Here is a 15393-nt window from a genome sequence, read left to right on the forward strand (position 1 = left end):
ACGGGTAGTGCGGGTAAATTGGGAACGTCTGGAGGAGGCCCCTGTCCGACAGACTTTCAACTCACACCTCCGGCGGAGCTTTTCGTGCATCCCTGTGGAGGCTGGGGGCATTGAACCCGAGTGGACAATGTTCAAAGTTTCCATTGCTGAAGCTGCGGTGAGGAGCTGTGGTCTTAGGGTCTTAGGTGCCTCAAGGGGCGGTAACCCACGAACACCGTGGTGGACACCGGTGGTCAGGAAGCCGTCCGATTGAAGAAGGAGTCTTTCCGGGATATGTTATCCCAGACGACTCCGGAGGCAGTTGCAAGGTACCGAAGGGCTCGAAGGGCTGCAGCCTCTGCCGTGAAAGAGGCAAAGCAGCGTGTGTGGGAGAAGTTCGGAGAAGACATGGAGAAGGACTTTCGGGTCGGCACCAAGGTGCTTCTGAAAACCGCTCGCCACCTCAGGAGGGGGAGAGGGGAACCATCCAAGCTGTGTACAGTAAGGATGGGACGCTGTTGACCTCAACTGAGGAGGTAATAGGGCGGTGGAAGGAGCACTTTGAGGAACTCCTAACCGACTAATACGCCCTCTATGGTAGAGGCAGAGCTGGAGGATGAGGGGGGGATTGGCATCAATTTCCCTGGTGGAGGTTGCTGAGGTAGTTAAACAACTCCACAGTGGCAAAGCCCCAGGAATTGATGAGATCCGTCCAGAAATGCTTAAAGCTCTGGGTGTGGAGGGGTTGTCTTGGTTGACACGCCTCTTCAACATTGCGTGGAAGTCTGGGACGGTGCCTAAGGAGTGGCAGACCCGGGGTGGTGGTTCCCTTTTAAAAAAGGGGGACCAGAGGGTGTGTGCCAATTACAGGGGTATCACACTTCTCAGCCTCCCCGGTAAAGTCTACTCGAAGGTGCTGGAAAGGAGGGTTCGGTCGATAGTCGAATCTCAGGTTGAAGAGGAACAATGCGGATTCCGTCCTGGTCGTGGGAACAACGGACCAGATCTTTACTCTTGCAAGGATCCTGGAGGGAGCCTGGGAGTATGCCCAACCAGTCTACATGTGTTTTGTGGATCTGGAGAAGGCGTATGACCGGGTGCCCCGGGAGATACTGTGGGAGGTGCTGCGGAGTACGGGGTGAGGGGGTCCCTTCTCAGGGCCATCCAATCTCTGTACGACCAAAGCGAGAGCTGTGTCCGGGTTCTCGGCAGTAAGTCGGACTCGTTTCAGGTGAGAGTTGGCCTCCGCCAGGGCTGCGCTTGTCACCAATCCTGTTTGTAGTATTTATGGACAGGATATCGAGGCGTAGTCGGGGTGGAGAGGGGTTGCAGTTCGGTGGGCTGGGGATCTCATCGCTGCTTTTTGCAGATGATGTGGTCCTGATGGCATCATCGGCCTGTGACCTTCAGCACTCACTGGATCGGTTCGCAGCCGAGTGTGAAGCGGCTGGGATGAGGATCAGCACCTCTAAATCGGAGGCCATGGTTCTCAGCAGGAAACCGATGGAGTGCCTTCTCCAGGTAGGGAATGAGTCCTTACCCCAAGTGAAGGAGTTCAAGTACCTTGGGGTCTTGTTCGCGAGTGAGGGGACAATGGAGCGGGAGATTGGTCGGAGAATCGGCACAGCAGGTGCGGTATTACATTCAATTTATCGCACTGCTAGACGAAAAAGAGCTGAGCCAGAAGGCAAAGCTCTCGATCTACCGGTCAGTTTTTTGTTCCTACTCTCACCTATGGTCATGAAGGCTGGGTCATGACCGAAAGAACAAGATCCAGGGTACAAGCGGCCGAAATGGGTTTCCTCAGGAGGGTAGCTGGCGTCTCCCTTAGAGATAGGGTGAGAAGCTCAGTTATCCGTGAGGAGCTCGGAGTAGAGCCGCTGCTCCTTTGCGCCGAAAGGAGCCAGTTGAGGTGGTTCGGGCATCTGGTGAGGATGCCCCCTGGGCGCTCCCCTAGGGAGGTGTTCCAGGCACGTCCAGCTGGGAGGAGGCCTCGGGGGAGACCCAGGACTAGGTGGAGGGATTATATCTCTAACCTGGCCATGGAACGCTCGGGATCCCCCAGTCGGAGCTGGTTAATGTGGCCCGGGAAAGGGAAGTTTGGGGTCCCCTGCTGGAGCTGCTACCCCGCGACCCGACCCCGGATAAGCGGATGAAGATGGATGGATGGATGGATATCTTTGCAATGATTATGACACGTCATGAGATTACCCGAGACCCGACAACAGAACTGAATATATACTTTTGACCAGCCCGATTCAGGCACCAGGTTAGGTAAGGTCTAGAAAATAGCGCAATACTTTTATAGCACATTAACTTGCCTATAAATTGTTGCTATAGCTTTATGTTTGCCTATCTTTGTTTAGCATTGTTATCACTTCTTTCCCTGTCTATATTTGTATCATCCTGTAAATTATTTTTTCAGCATTGTTTATTAAATTATTATACTGAGAACTTGTATATGTCAACATACGTGGCCAATAATGGTGAATCTTTTTTTATCATTTACCTCCAAATGTTTCGGTTTTAGGACACTAAAAGAATGATGCATATATCAGTCAGTGGTGAATCATTCAGTAACTCTAACTCTTGTTTTGCACCTCTCAACAGCTAACTGAATATTCAGAACACTCATCTTGATAAAACAATATTGTCCCAAAGACTTTCTATTTAATGTATTATTTAGCAGTATTTTTACTTGTCTTAATGCTCATGAGGTGTCAAATACATTAAAGCTGAAACTAAAATCAGTGCTGCACAGCCTCTCTGGTGAGACAGTAGAGCTTGAAGGAGAGCGTCTCTCTGAGTCTCTCAGATATCTCTCCCACTCTTTGGGATTTCTCTCCCACTCTTTTCTTTTCTCTATCTTTGCCTACTTGTGTCTCCTTTCCTTTCTAGTTTTCTCTTCTTCTTTTTGCTTTTAATCCCAGGTCTCCTGTCTTTCTGTGGTCATACCTCGAGCAAACACCCACCCACCACATGAAGTGTCATTATCTTGATTCTAGTGCAGAGATCTTTCTCTTTGCACAAGAGAGTGGTGCTCTTTTCTAGACAATTGCATGGAAATGCACATGCACAAAGTGAGATCATTTAACTTTGCCTGTCCATTTTTATTTTTATTGAAACATATAAATGCATGCTGCAAATGCATGCTGCTCTTTGTTATTTGATGTTTTCAAAGAAAGAATATTAACAGTTTTATTTGTCTCATGCTCATACAATATGCAAAGTGCAATGCGTGATGGCATACTTTTCAGGCTGTGCTAAAAACGCTTGTGTGCAATAAAGAATAATACATAAAATAGGAATTTAAAGCGATATATAGATGGGTCACAGAAGTAAGACAAACTACACAATAAAACTTGGTACATTCTGCAAATGCAAAGGATTCAGAGGACACTGTGCTTAACCCTGTCTCCTAAAAATGACATATACTACTAATTAGTAACAGCAAATATGTTTTGAAAGAAGTATAATGTCACAGGAGCAGTTCCCAGACCAGTTCATGATGCCCCCTGAGAGTGCTTAGGAGCCCCAGAGAGACTATGAATATCTTAAGCTGTCTGAGGTGGTGTAGTTTTCTCTTTTCAATTATTAATCATTCAATGATTTAATTACTATTATTGTGCAGTAAAGAAAAACACTGTCTGCCCTGTAGGCTCAGGGATGGAAGAATTTTATTTTCCCGCCACGTTGATCATCACAGTGTTCACTTCAATGCACCATACGCCAAAGATCTCAGTACGAAGATGTCACCAAGCTTTTGAAAGATGACAGGTAAGGAAGTCAATCTGCAACACTTATGGTAAAGATAATGATCATAACATTGTATCACTGCATGTGTGCCTTAAGATGTAGCCTACAGTATGCACTGAAATATGATATCCAAACTTGGCAAAAAAAAGATATGTATGCACATGTCGACAAAGACACACAGATAAAATGGGGATATAAAAGTTTTAGCATGGAAACACTGTGATCTGAGAATCTGGGTCAGCAGGAATGGTTGAGGGAGTAAAGTAGGTTATTTGTTCATACACTCCCCTTTCTCCTCTTAACCCTAATCTTCCTGGTCCCATGGCAGCTGGAAATGGTGGGCAGGCTTAAGACTTTACCCTTTACATATTTTATGGATTTGCACTTGCCCCACTTCTCCCAAGGAGCAGAAAGGGCTGGTTGTTTTTGTTGGGAGTGGCACGACTAAACAAAGACCACAAAGTAACAGTAATGAGGATTAGGTCTTTGCAGTGTCCCTAAAGTCCCTCAAGTTTATTAAGGAGCCATTCAAAAGAATAGTCCAACATTTTTGGAAAAGAATTAGATGAGAAGATTGATAACACTCATGTTTGCATGCTGGATATGAAGCTATACAGCCTGCAGGTGGTTAGTTAGCTTAGCATAAAGACTATAGGAAAACAAGAGGAAACAGCTTGCTTGGAAGCTCAGGAAGTCACTGCCAAGAAATAGTCTGCCCCATAACCTGCATGTAAAGATTTAGCATGTTAATTAGTAAGCTAACCATCTTCTGGCTTCAGTTTCCTATCCCATGGACAGATATGAGAGTATCAATCTTCTGATTAATCTGATCACTAAGTGCTAAATTTAAAAGGGGGTTTTCAAGACAGACACTTTCCATCATCAGTTTTTATGGTTAGCAGGCAGACAAAAAGACACACTGTTGGTGACTAATGAGAACAAGAACACAGAAAATATCCAATTCTGTTGCAGCTCTCCACTCTTTGTGAAGAAGCATTGCAGGAAAGACAATCTTCCTTTGTGTGATGCTATTAAAAATTGGATTATAAATCTGCTCCAACAATACACAGCATGTCTTTCTGCCCTGCATTGATCCACCCATCTCCTTTATCTTTCTCTTCTCTCTGTGGTGAAGACTGGATCAGTGCCAAGTAGCTGCTCTGCGAGCAATGAGTCCAAGTTGTCAAGTCCCCCCATTAAGATATTTGCACATCAACGCAGATGGAGTATGCTCTTATTATCAACTGCTCTTTTGTTGTTTAACACAATGTAATTTAAGTATTAATGCATTGTCCTTTTATAAAGTGCGCTGCAGCCTATATTATTGACATGCGTCCTGTGGTTAACAGCACTGAGTGAACAGATAGAGCTGTTTACACCACAATGGTGTTACAACTATATTTTATTCTGTTTAAAGTGGATATAACCTCAGAAATACATGAATAGATGCTACTCTATTCTCCATTATATTTCAAAGGGAAATATTGTACTTTTTACTACATTCATTTGACAGCTGTAGATTCAGATTACGTAAAAATATCTTATAGAATATAAAGTAGTTAATAGTGGCTTCACCTCCATCAGCTACACTATGAAAATCCTTACCCAGTAATCCATCAGTAGCAATACTCCAACAATATAACACCCTTTTGCTGCATAATGAATTCACTTTTGATACCTTGATTACATTTTGCTGTTGATTTTTCTTTTCTTTTTTTACTTAAAAGGTCAGTTCTTACCTGTAGTGCTATTTATTAAAAGGGTGATAGAATGCAAAACCAATTTTACCTTGTCATAGTTGAATAATGACAGTTTAGTGGGTAACTAGGACATACATAGAACCTAAAAATCCCATTGACACCTCTTTCCTCTGCAAATCTCACAATTTGAAACTGCCTCTGAAAACGGGCAAATCTCAATGAGCCGCCTAGTTGATGTCAACTCCGCGGCTCCTCCTCATTTGGATCTAGTCTCTATCTTTGTCACGCCCAAACATTTACATAGGCTACACCAGAGTGATAGAGAATGGCTCTGGGCTACACCACTGACCTGAGATCAGGTAGTCTTCAGAATAGGTCGCGCAGATCTCAGAAATTGTATACATTGTTCATCTGCTATTTTACCACTAAATTCACTTCTCAATTCACTTTTTAATGCGAGAAATCAACTATGTAGAGGTCAAATATGGGCCGTTTTACGAAACTTGATGGCTAATTGCAAATTTTGTCCAACTGTGTGTCGGAGTTCAGCGGCCGGTGCTGCCTGTGTTGCTGCCTTGCCGCCCGGCCTGCCTTCCTTCATAGACCCCGGCCTGCTGTGAGGTAGATGGAGCTCCATCACGGCTGGCAGCCCACGGCACTCCATACCCGCGCAAAGTCACCGTTTTTTGGGTTAATGGACTACCAAACACCGCTGCCCTGACAGAGCTCCAGGGCCTGCAGCTCCCCTCTTCCTGCTAAATGGCCGGTGTGTGTTAGGTGAGAGCGCGGTCAGCGAGCTTGTTACGCCAGCAATCTCTTACCGCAGGTTCCAGTTAATCTTATAATGTGTGTAATTATAATGTGTTGAGTTATTTAAACAAACGATCGGGGAAATAAACGCCTCTTGTCCGCGAGTCTCATTGATAGAGCCTGCGGCTGGATGGAGCTCTATCAATGAGAGCTAGCTAGCCTCCTCTTAGAATTCCTCTGAAATTCACAAAAATGCATTAAATTGAAATCGGACACCATTGTTAGCTTTATAAGACCTTGAGGTAAATGTTATATAAGTGGCGTGACGAAATTCAAACTGTAAATATACTCTAATTACGCCGAAAATGAAGCTAACTAGCCGCGATCTGTACACATAGGATTGAAGGGACAGTCGCAGCTAACGAAACCCCTAATGTTCACAAAAATTCATTAAATTGAAATCGGACACCATTGTTAGCTTTATAAGACCTTGAGGTAGATGTTATATAAGTGGCGTGACGAAATTCAAACTGTAAATATACTCTAATTACGCCGAAAATGAAGCTAACTAGCCGCGATCTGTACACATAGGATTGAAGGGACAGTAGCAGCTAACGAAACCCCTACTGTTCACAAAAATGCATTAAATTGAAATCGGACACCATTGTTAGCTTTATAAGACCTTGGGGTAGATGTTATATAAGTGTTGTGACGAAATTCAAACTGTAAATATAGCTACTCTAGTTATGCTGGCAGCTGGCAGCCAGCCAGCTCCGTGGAGCCCCGAGTATTCCAGTAGTCCAGTACCCAGGGAAACGGTGACTTTCACTGGGTATGGAGGTTGCCGCTTTCCTCGTCAGACTGTGTGGAGCTCCTAGCTTAAGTCCGACACGTCTAATGCAAATTTGCAATTAGCCATCAATTTTCTTATAACGGCCCATATTTGAGCTTTATATAGTTGATTTCTCGCTTAAAAAAGTCTAAGAAGTGAATTTAATAACAAAATAGCCCGACAAACAATGTATAACTTTGCAGTGTCTGAAATATAAGACCTGCTGTCTCGTCTCCAATGTGTTTCTATGTGGTTCGCTCAAACCAATCAGCGCGCAACTCATCTAAATATTCATGAGCATACCATATTTGGAAGAAAAGCTCTTGTTCCAAATAGAGCCATATTCACAGGGTAGTTAAGGGCCTAATAAAATAGCATTCGGGCAATTTTCAGCCCAACCAATGTTACATACCCTATTAGGAGACCTTAAGGAACAGTGTGAAATACCCTATATAATCATTCTATCACCCCTTTAATCTTGATTGTTTTGGTGAGTTGCCGAGTGTCAGAGATATCGGCCATAGAGATGTCTGCCTGCTCTCAAATATAATGGAAGGCCTCGGCTTGTGGTTCTCATAGCACCACAAAAAAGTGCATTTGAAAAACTGAACATCAATGTCTCTTTCTGGAAATCATGATAGGTTACTCAAGATAATCCACAGACCCGTTTGTGAGCAGTTTCATGAAGGAACTATTTCTACCAAACTACACCCACCAACCCTAGCAGTGCACAGAATGTAGTGTACTCATGGAGAATATTTTGGGGTGAACTGTCCCTTTACTGTAAGTAAGATTTTGAATGCATTACTTTTACTTGTAGCTTTAATTGTAACAGTAAAACGTTATTGTATTTTTACATTAGTATTACTGCTTAAAGTGAATATTTGTAACTTTCAGTTTGTGTTGATTCTAGCGGCCGCTTTGGACAAAAGCGGTAGTGTTTTTACTACACCTGCTGTCGTAAAGATCTTTTCTTTACGGTGCTGTACCCATTACCCACTGTAGATTACTGAGTTAGCGTTAAGGGAGGTCACATAGTTGCAATGAATGTTTTGCTCGGACAGAAAATCATTCATTTACACTAAGAGAATAAGTAACAGATGCATCGTTACATTTCAAGTGTTGCATTCGGTAACTTAGCCTGGCTGTATCGTGAGCTAAACCGGGTATCACTGTCACTGTGTCATGAGCCAAAGCATTAAGAGTTTGTTGTAGCAACGAACGCAATAATAACTTAGATTAATATAGCGCATTTCATGAAACCCAAGGACAGGGGGACAAGAGAAAAGAAGATAGCAGGCAAACACAAACACAGACTAAAAGGAATAAAAAACAGGCGCTAAATGAAAGGGGGACTTGATTTAATGTAGGCTACTGACGCACAACCATATTGCGCAATCTAAAGTTATTTTATGGATGAAATAGACATATTACATACCTGAAGGCCAATTTAGGGTTGGTTTTAAATCATTTACAATCCCGTAATTGTCTCCATCTGTTGAAAGCCCAACCGAGCTGTGATTCGGGTTTTCACGTTGTCTTTCACTTTCCCTTTTAGCTTTTAGTTGTTCTTCGTTTAATTTCCATTTATTGTGATGGCCCTGCCCCAGTCTCAGCCATAACTACATCAGATAACTTCTAAAATAACATTAAAATACAATTAGGCCAATATAAAGAAATCTCCTTCCACACCTGGCTGGATACAATAGTGATACAGTGAAATCTGTGACCCATCAGAATGTGTGCTCTGTAGCGCTGTCTACTTGCCGTAAATCATTTTGTGACTTTGCGGTAAAATCGGACTCCAGCAAAGGCATTAATAAAATCTATATAAAAATAGCATTGTTTTCACTGTTAGTCTTCTTTGCTGTTACAGGTCATTTATGATCATCAAATAGAATTACACAGTTTCAGAAACATTTAAAAGTTACATAGAGTCACTTTAAGAAAATAATCTGATTCCAAAACTGTTAGAAAGTAAGCTACCGAAAACCAAAAATGTGACATTTGGGCTGATTGTCCTTTAGAATAATGAAATCTTCTGGGCTTTTGTATCCTTACAGACAGTCATCGCAGTTGTCATGACTCTCTTTCTGTCTGTCTGAAAATATCCTGTGTACTTTGCACATACATCATTCCTCACAGTGAAGGTCCAATTGAACATCCAAGTGAACAACAAGAAAAATACATTTTTGAGTAAAGAGGGACTTTAATGTGTGCATTGACCCTCAGAGCAATGCACTCGGAGAGCACATGAGCATGTATGCGTCATAGAGATGCAAATGTAACCATTGCAAATTATTTTCTAGTTGTTTATTCAACTAGAAAATAAGTACACCTTGCAGGCATGGAAAATTGAAATAGTGTCTGCTGCTGAATTGCCTGTAAGGGCTCCTGAGGGGGGGTGTATCTCCTGGGGACAGAAGCATTTTTCAGTAGCAAGCAGACTCAAAATATTTGAATGAACTGTGACAGCAACAGTATGGAGGGTGAAGGGAAATGACTGAAAGAGGAGATAATTGTTTGCAACTGATCTCTCGTTTCTGGTTACTCTCACATACTATCTGCAATGCCCAGTAATAGAAAATATGTTTTTATTTATGGTCAAAATGGCTTTGCAGAATGCAGAGAATTTATATATGTATGAAAATAAATCACCACATTCACTTCATCCAGACTGCTCTAACTCTTCTGTAAAGTGTAGTAAAGTGGAAAGACATTTCATTTTACAATTTTTTTCTACTAACACTCCCAAACAAAAAATGACATCAGCCATTGACTCAAAAAAAAAACAAATGTGGAAGATTTATTTATTTCTTTTTTATTTATTATTTATTTATTTTGAGAAAACTTCTGAGAACTGAAAGAATGGTGTCATCATTATGGCCCAAGGAAAGATAATCCACAAATAATTGTTTCCTGGGAGCAAATAACTGTAAGATATTTGCATATTGCTGATGTCTCAGCTGAAGAGAGGAATAATGAATTTAGCAGCTCGACCAAAGCCATAAAAACACAGAAATGTTAGAAATAGATTTTTTTTTCTTCTGTGCTATTAAACACTTTAAGCAATTAATTTGTTGTCATCCACAAATGTATCAAGATAGTTTTCTGTGAATCCACAGTGTCACTATAATGTTTTGATAAGTTTGTAGTTTTGTTTGATAGTGAAATGTCTGAACTGCAGGTAGTGGTGTAAGAAGTACTCTGAGTCTTTACTTAAACAATGCTACCATGTAGAAATGCAGTAGTAAGTGTAGAAGTATTATCAGCAAAATGTACCTTATTATACAACACAATATAAACAATCTAATAATGTCATAATAATATATTCTTCAATGTAGCCATTTTTCTGCAGAACTTTTGCTTTTTCATACTTTAAGTAGCATTTTAATGTTGTAGGTAATCGAGTTTGAGCTAGTTTTAACTATACAGTTCTGTAGTCAAGTGGTTCCAAACTCACAATAGGGGCTGGGCCCCTCTAACGGGTCACAAAATAAATCTGGGGGGTCGTAAGTTGATTAATGAGGTATGAAAAAAACGAAAAACAAATGTGCGTCACACACACACACACACACACACACATATATATATATATATATATATATATATATATATTTATTTATTTTATTTTATTCTAGCTCAAACATATATTTGAATGAAACCATGTGTGAAGTTTAGAGGGGAAACATCTCTTTGGTGGAACTGATAACAACCAATAGACATCTCAAACGTGACAAGAATGACGTAACGTTGCTTTTTTGTAAGAGGTCACAAGCCAAAAACCACTGGATTAATCATTAGCAATACATTGTATTTTATAAGCATATATAGAAGATATGCCTTTATTTATCCTGCAAGGGGAAATTCACATTTCACAGTTATACCACACACACATATGTCTTTTCATGTTAAATCTTTATCTGTAAAGTAACTACAGTTGTCATACAAATAGTGACCTAAAAAATGTTGGTATTTCCCTCTCAATTGTAGTGGAGTAGAAGTATAAAGTAGCATACAAATTGTAAGTACAGAACTTTCCATCACTGCAGACAGGATATTCAATCTGCGTCAATAAGATTCTGCCACTCAAACAGAGTATCAAGCTCGTATGCATCCTGTCATAGCAGCCAATGATTACCACTCACACGTCACGGTGAGAGGAACAATAATGCAGCTTTGATGTAAGACCTGCAGGTCTATGTGTTCTTTTAGAGGATTTGACAGTAAACCAGATTATACTGTGATTCGTCTTTGGCAACATACGGTTCTCTTTCATCTGAACTGGCAACAATATAGAAATGATTTCTCATCTTGCCTCTTTCTCTTCTAGGCATTGTATCTCTGTCATATTGCATATTGTGCCAGTAAGTGTGAATGCCTAAAATGTAAATCTATGTATAGATCATGACCAAGAAGTCTAAACTGTTCTGGCAGTTACTGTACGAAAGTTGCTGTTTCTATTTAAGTGTGTGCATAAATGACACAGCAGGTTTCCAAATCTTAAAACATCCACCAACAATAACAGCAAAGGGGTAATTCGCTCTCTGCTGGAGGCATGCTGCGGTCTGACTCTGCAGCACAGCTTCTGTGGGAGCTCCACCGAGGTTTAAGATGGACTGCAGACATTGACAGTGCAGTTTTAGTGAAGCTTTGAAAACTTTCTTTTAAATCTGATAGACCACTGAAAGGTGAATGAAGCATTCTAGACCATATACAATTGCTAAGTAAGGATAAGTGAGAAGAACAAAAAAAACCTACGTAATCCCCACCTGTACCAACCAACTCTTTATGTTCCCCCATGCAAGGCAAAAAACTCCATCTGGTGCAACACTCATCATTCCCTCCACAGCTATTCCTGCCAGTCAGATGCACCTTAAACATGTGTTGGCAGCCAAGTGCCTTCAAGATAAAAAATCAACCAGTATACAAATGAGATGTGTGGTCTTTTTTGAATCACTGCCTCTAGAGTGTTAACAGCTGCACTTGGAACAAGTAATGAGCAAACAATTGATCAAAGGCAGTTTGAACACATAACTCTCTCCAGAATAGATCAAGAGAAACCACCCAGTTTGAAATAAATGCACTGAAAATCATCCATACATCTATTTAGATTGGATGGTGATAGATCGTGCAGAAACATGTTTTTGCAGGAAATAGTCCCCCCTGTTAGTAAATTGCAATAACAAAATGTTGCCATTCACCCTCATTCGCCCTCTTAGCTTTGCATACAGAAAGATAAGAGCTCTCTCTAGTGGCCTCATTAGTAAATTACATGTAAAATATTTGAAACAATGACAAAAAATATTGCTGCAGACAGTAACACTATCTATGTTGCCAATATCATGCAGCGTGGCACGGCTTGCACTTACCATCACTGTCTTTGTGCCTTCATGTCCTGCTGGATATTTTTTATTATTTTGTCGTAAGGACTACAAAGTGTTTACGTGATGACTCTTCTGTAGTACCCACATTATGACACAGAGGGTCGCTGGTGTGGTGTTATACTGCAGTTCCTCGACACATGAACAACAAAGTGATAGTAAGGTTAGTAATGCTCTCTCAATTTCTACTTACCTAAGCAACTGAGCAACAGTTATTATAGACTGCTGAATAAGCACTGCCTTCCAGTGCACCATGCTGACTTATTCGTATTAATGCGCAAGATAAACTGAACATGCAAAACGTCAGCTGCACTTTCTCTGATCACTCAGTACACTAATGCCCCTTAAATAAATCTACTGCATATGAATCACAAAAAAGAACATGTAAGAGAGAAGATGACAAAGTTAATTAAAAAAAGAACGACCACTGGTGGACTATCACATGTTATATATTCTACAACAAAACTGTACAGGTTTCATTAAAGTTGTATCATTTTGATATGGCAGCAGAATATTTGGCAAGAAGTGAGTTGCTCCTGTGTCCAGAGAGTTCATTCTAAGTTATGAGAAATGAGTTATCATTCTGATCCCAGTCTTAAAATTAGAGTCATTTTTATTTACATCATTACATTAGCTCATTGTCTTTTTCTTTCTCTTTCTTTCCCCTTTTCTTGTCATCTAATTCCCTAATCAAACGTCATCACAACTCGTGCTGCTGAGCTCACATCCCACCACAAATACTTTGTTGCCCAGTTTAAATCAGGCTTAATCCTAAAGCAGGATATTAGAATGAATGAAAGTGGTTAAAAATAGCAAGCGGTTTTAGCCCTGCTTGAATAACGTCCATTGTCTGTGAATGTATGTAATCGCCCCACTCATGTTAAAACCCTTCATTGTAAACCAACAGCAGAAAAATAATAAAAAAAAGTATAGTAGAGTAGCTGTGGTAGGCTGTGAGGACAGATTACATCTGAATGAATTAAATTACAAACTTTCATCAACATCATCATTAACCTGTGCTGTCAATACAAAGAGGCAGTGATGAAAATATTTAACAAGTTATTTTCTTTTTTTACTGCGTGATATTTCTTTGTGTTTTAAACAAGAGTCATTTTTGCTGCTTTGTGACATTTTCTTGTCCTGTTTTTGCTGCCACAAATGTTATTCAGAAAAGACACAATTTGCCTTCTTCCTTCCCAATTATGTGCAATATCAATGTGTGAAACGCTGCAAGCTCATATAATGATAAACTTGTGATGAAATGCAGCAAACTGTTGACTCAGTCTTTTCACAGAACCAAACACAAGCTTTTATTCACGACATAATCCACTGGACCACATAAGGAGGGCAGGTTTCACAAGACAGCAGATGGCTGGCCCTTTTCCAAGGTCTACTACAGTAAAGCAGCTGAGGGGAAGAATTTAGCAATCCAACTTGATGCATGTCAGTGTAAGTAAGTAAGTAAGTTAGTAAGTAAGTAAAGTTTATTTAGTATACCATTTCGAAAAGCAAGGCCACAAAGTGCTTCACGAGAGTAAAAATTATTTAAAAAAAAACATGAGAACATAAAAGTAAAAAGAAACAAACAATGATACATACAGAACAGCAACAGACCTTAAAAACACACACAACACTAGATAGCACAAGGCCAGGAAAAGCCCGTGAGTCTTCACTATTTTAAATAAACGCTGTTAAAAAAAAATAAAAAAAAATAAAAAGTTTAAAAAAACATGGGGCATCAATGTTTTTTTTTTTTTCTGATCAGTGCAAATAAGTTTCTCTCTGGCCTAAACTATATACAGTAGGTATCAACAGGAAGAGTTCATGTGTGTGAAATGGCTCAGTGGAGCTCAGTGGCTCAGTGTTAAAGGAGGCTTTGCTCATTAGCACAGATAAGGTTCCACACTACAAGACAGGGTTTCAATCAATCATTTGTCAAGCTTGTTATGAGGTCATGCAAAAATGCGCACAGATACTCTCTTGTGGAAATATGCATGCAAATGCCATAGACATTCAAACACACATTCACATAAAAGGAGCTCACACACCAAACAGGTTTTGTGTCATGTATCTCCATAATTGGTCATTTTAAGGTTTTCACATAAACTGAAGGATGAAATGCTCAATGGTGGTTTCAGACAATTATCTGATGTCTCAGCCTAAAATACCCTTTAAAAAGACTAAGAGTCTACAGCCGTGCTAGCAGCTCTGTGAGGTGCTTTGAGCTAAACATCAGCCTGCTGACATGCTGATGTTTAGCAGGTTCAATGTTAGCATGCTAATATTTAGAAATTAGCACAAAACACAAAGTGCAGCTGTGGCTGATGGGAATGTTATCTGTTTTTTTTAGATATTTAGTCATAAACCATACCAAGTATTAAGCTGACAAACTGAAATTTTGATCTGATGATGGCGCTAAACTAAATGTCAAAGGATAAAAGTTTAAATTTCTTATTTCATGGAAAAGTTTACCAAATGTTTCTTAAGTGATAACACACATGAATTGTTTTTATATCTATGTTGCTCTTTTAACAGTCAGAATTCCAGGTTGTTCTGTATTATTGCCTCCATGAATGCCTTTCAGCAGGGGATGCAATCATCTGCAGACATATTATCTGTATCCATGGAAACGCAGAGCAGCCGCAGGAGTGGGCCAATGAGGAGGGGGAGCAAGCTGATGTCCAGGAGGCGTAGCCTAGTCGTGCCTCATGTGGGTCCCTGAGATGAAACAATGGCAGGAAGAGAGTGGGCTGTTTACAGGCCCTCTGTGCTCTTTATCACTGTGTTTCTCTCTCTTTTTTCCCTGTCTCTTTCTGTCTGTGTGTGTGTTTCCTCCTCACATTCTCGCACAAACACACACACACGCACACACACACACACACACACACACACACACACACACACACACACACACACACACACACACACACACACACACACACACACACACACACACACACACACACACACACACACACAGCCCTGGAATGAA

This window comes from Sander vitreus, chromosome 4, assembly GCF_031162955.1.
Source record: "Sander vitreus isolate 19-12246 chromosome 4, sanVit1, whole genome shotgun sequence".
NCBI classification, from domain to species: Eukaryota; Metazoa; Chordata; class Actinopteri; order Perciformes; family Percidae; genus Sander; species Sander vitreus.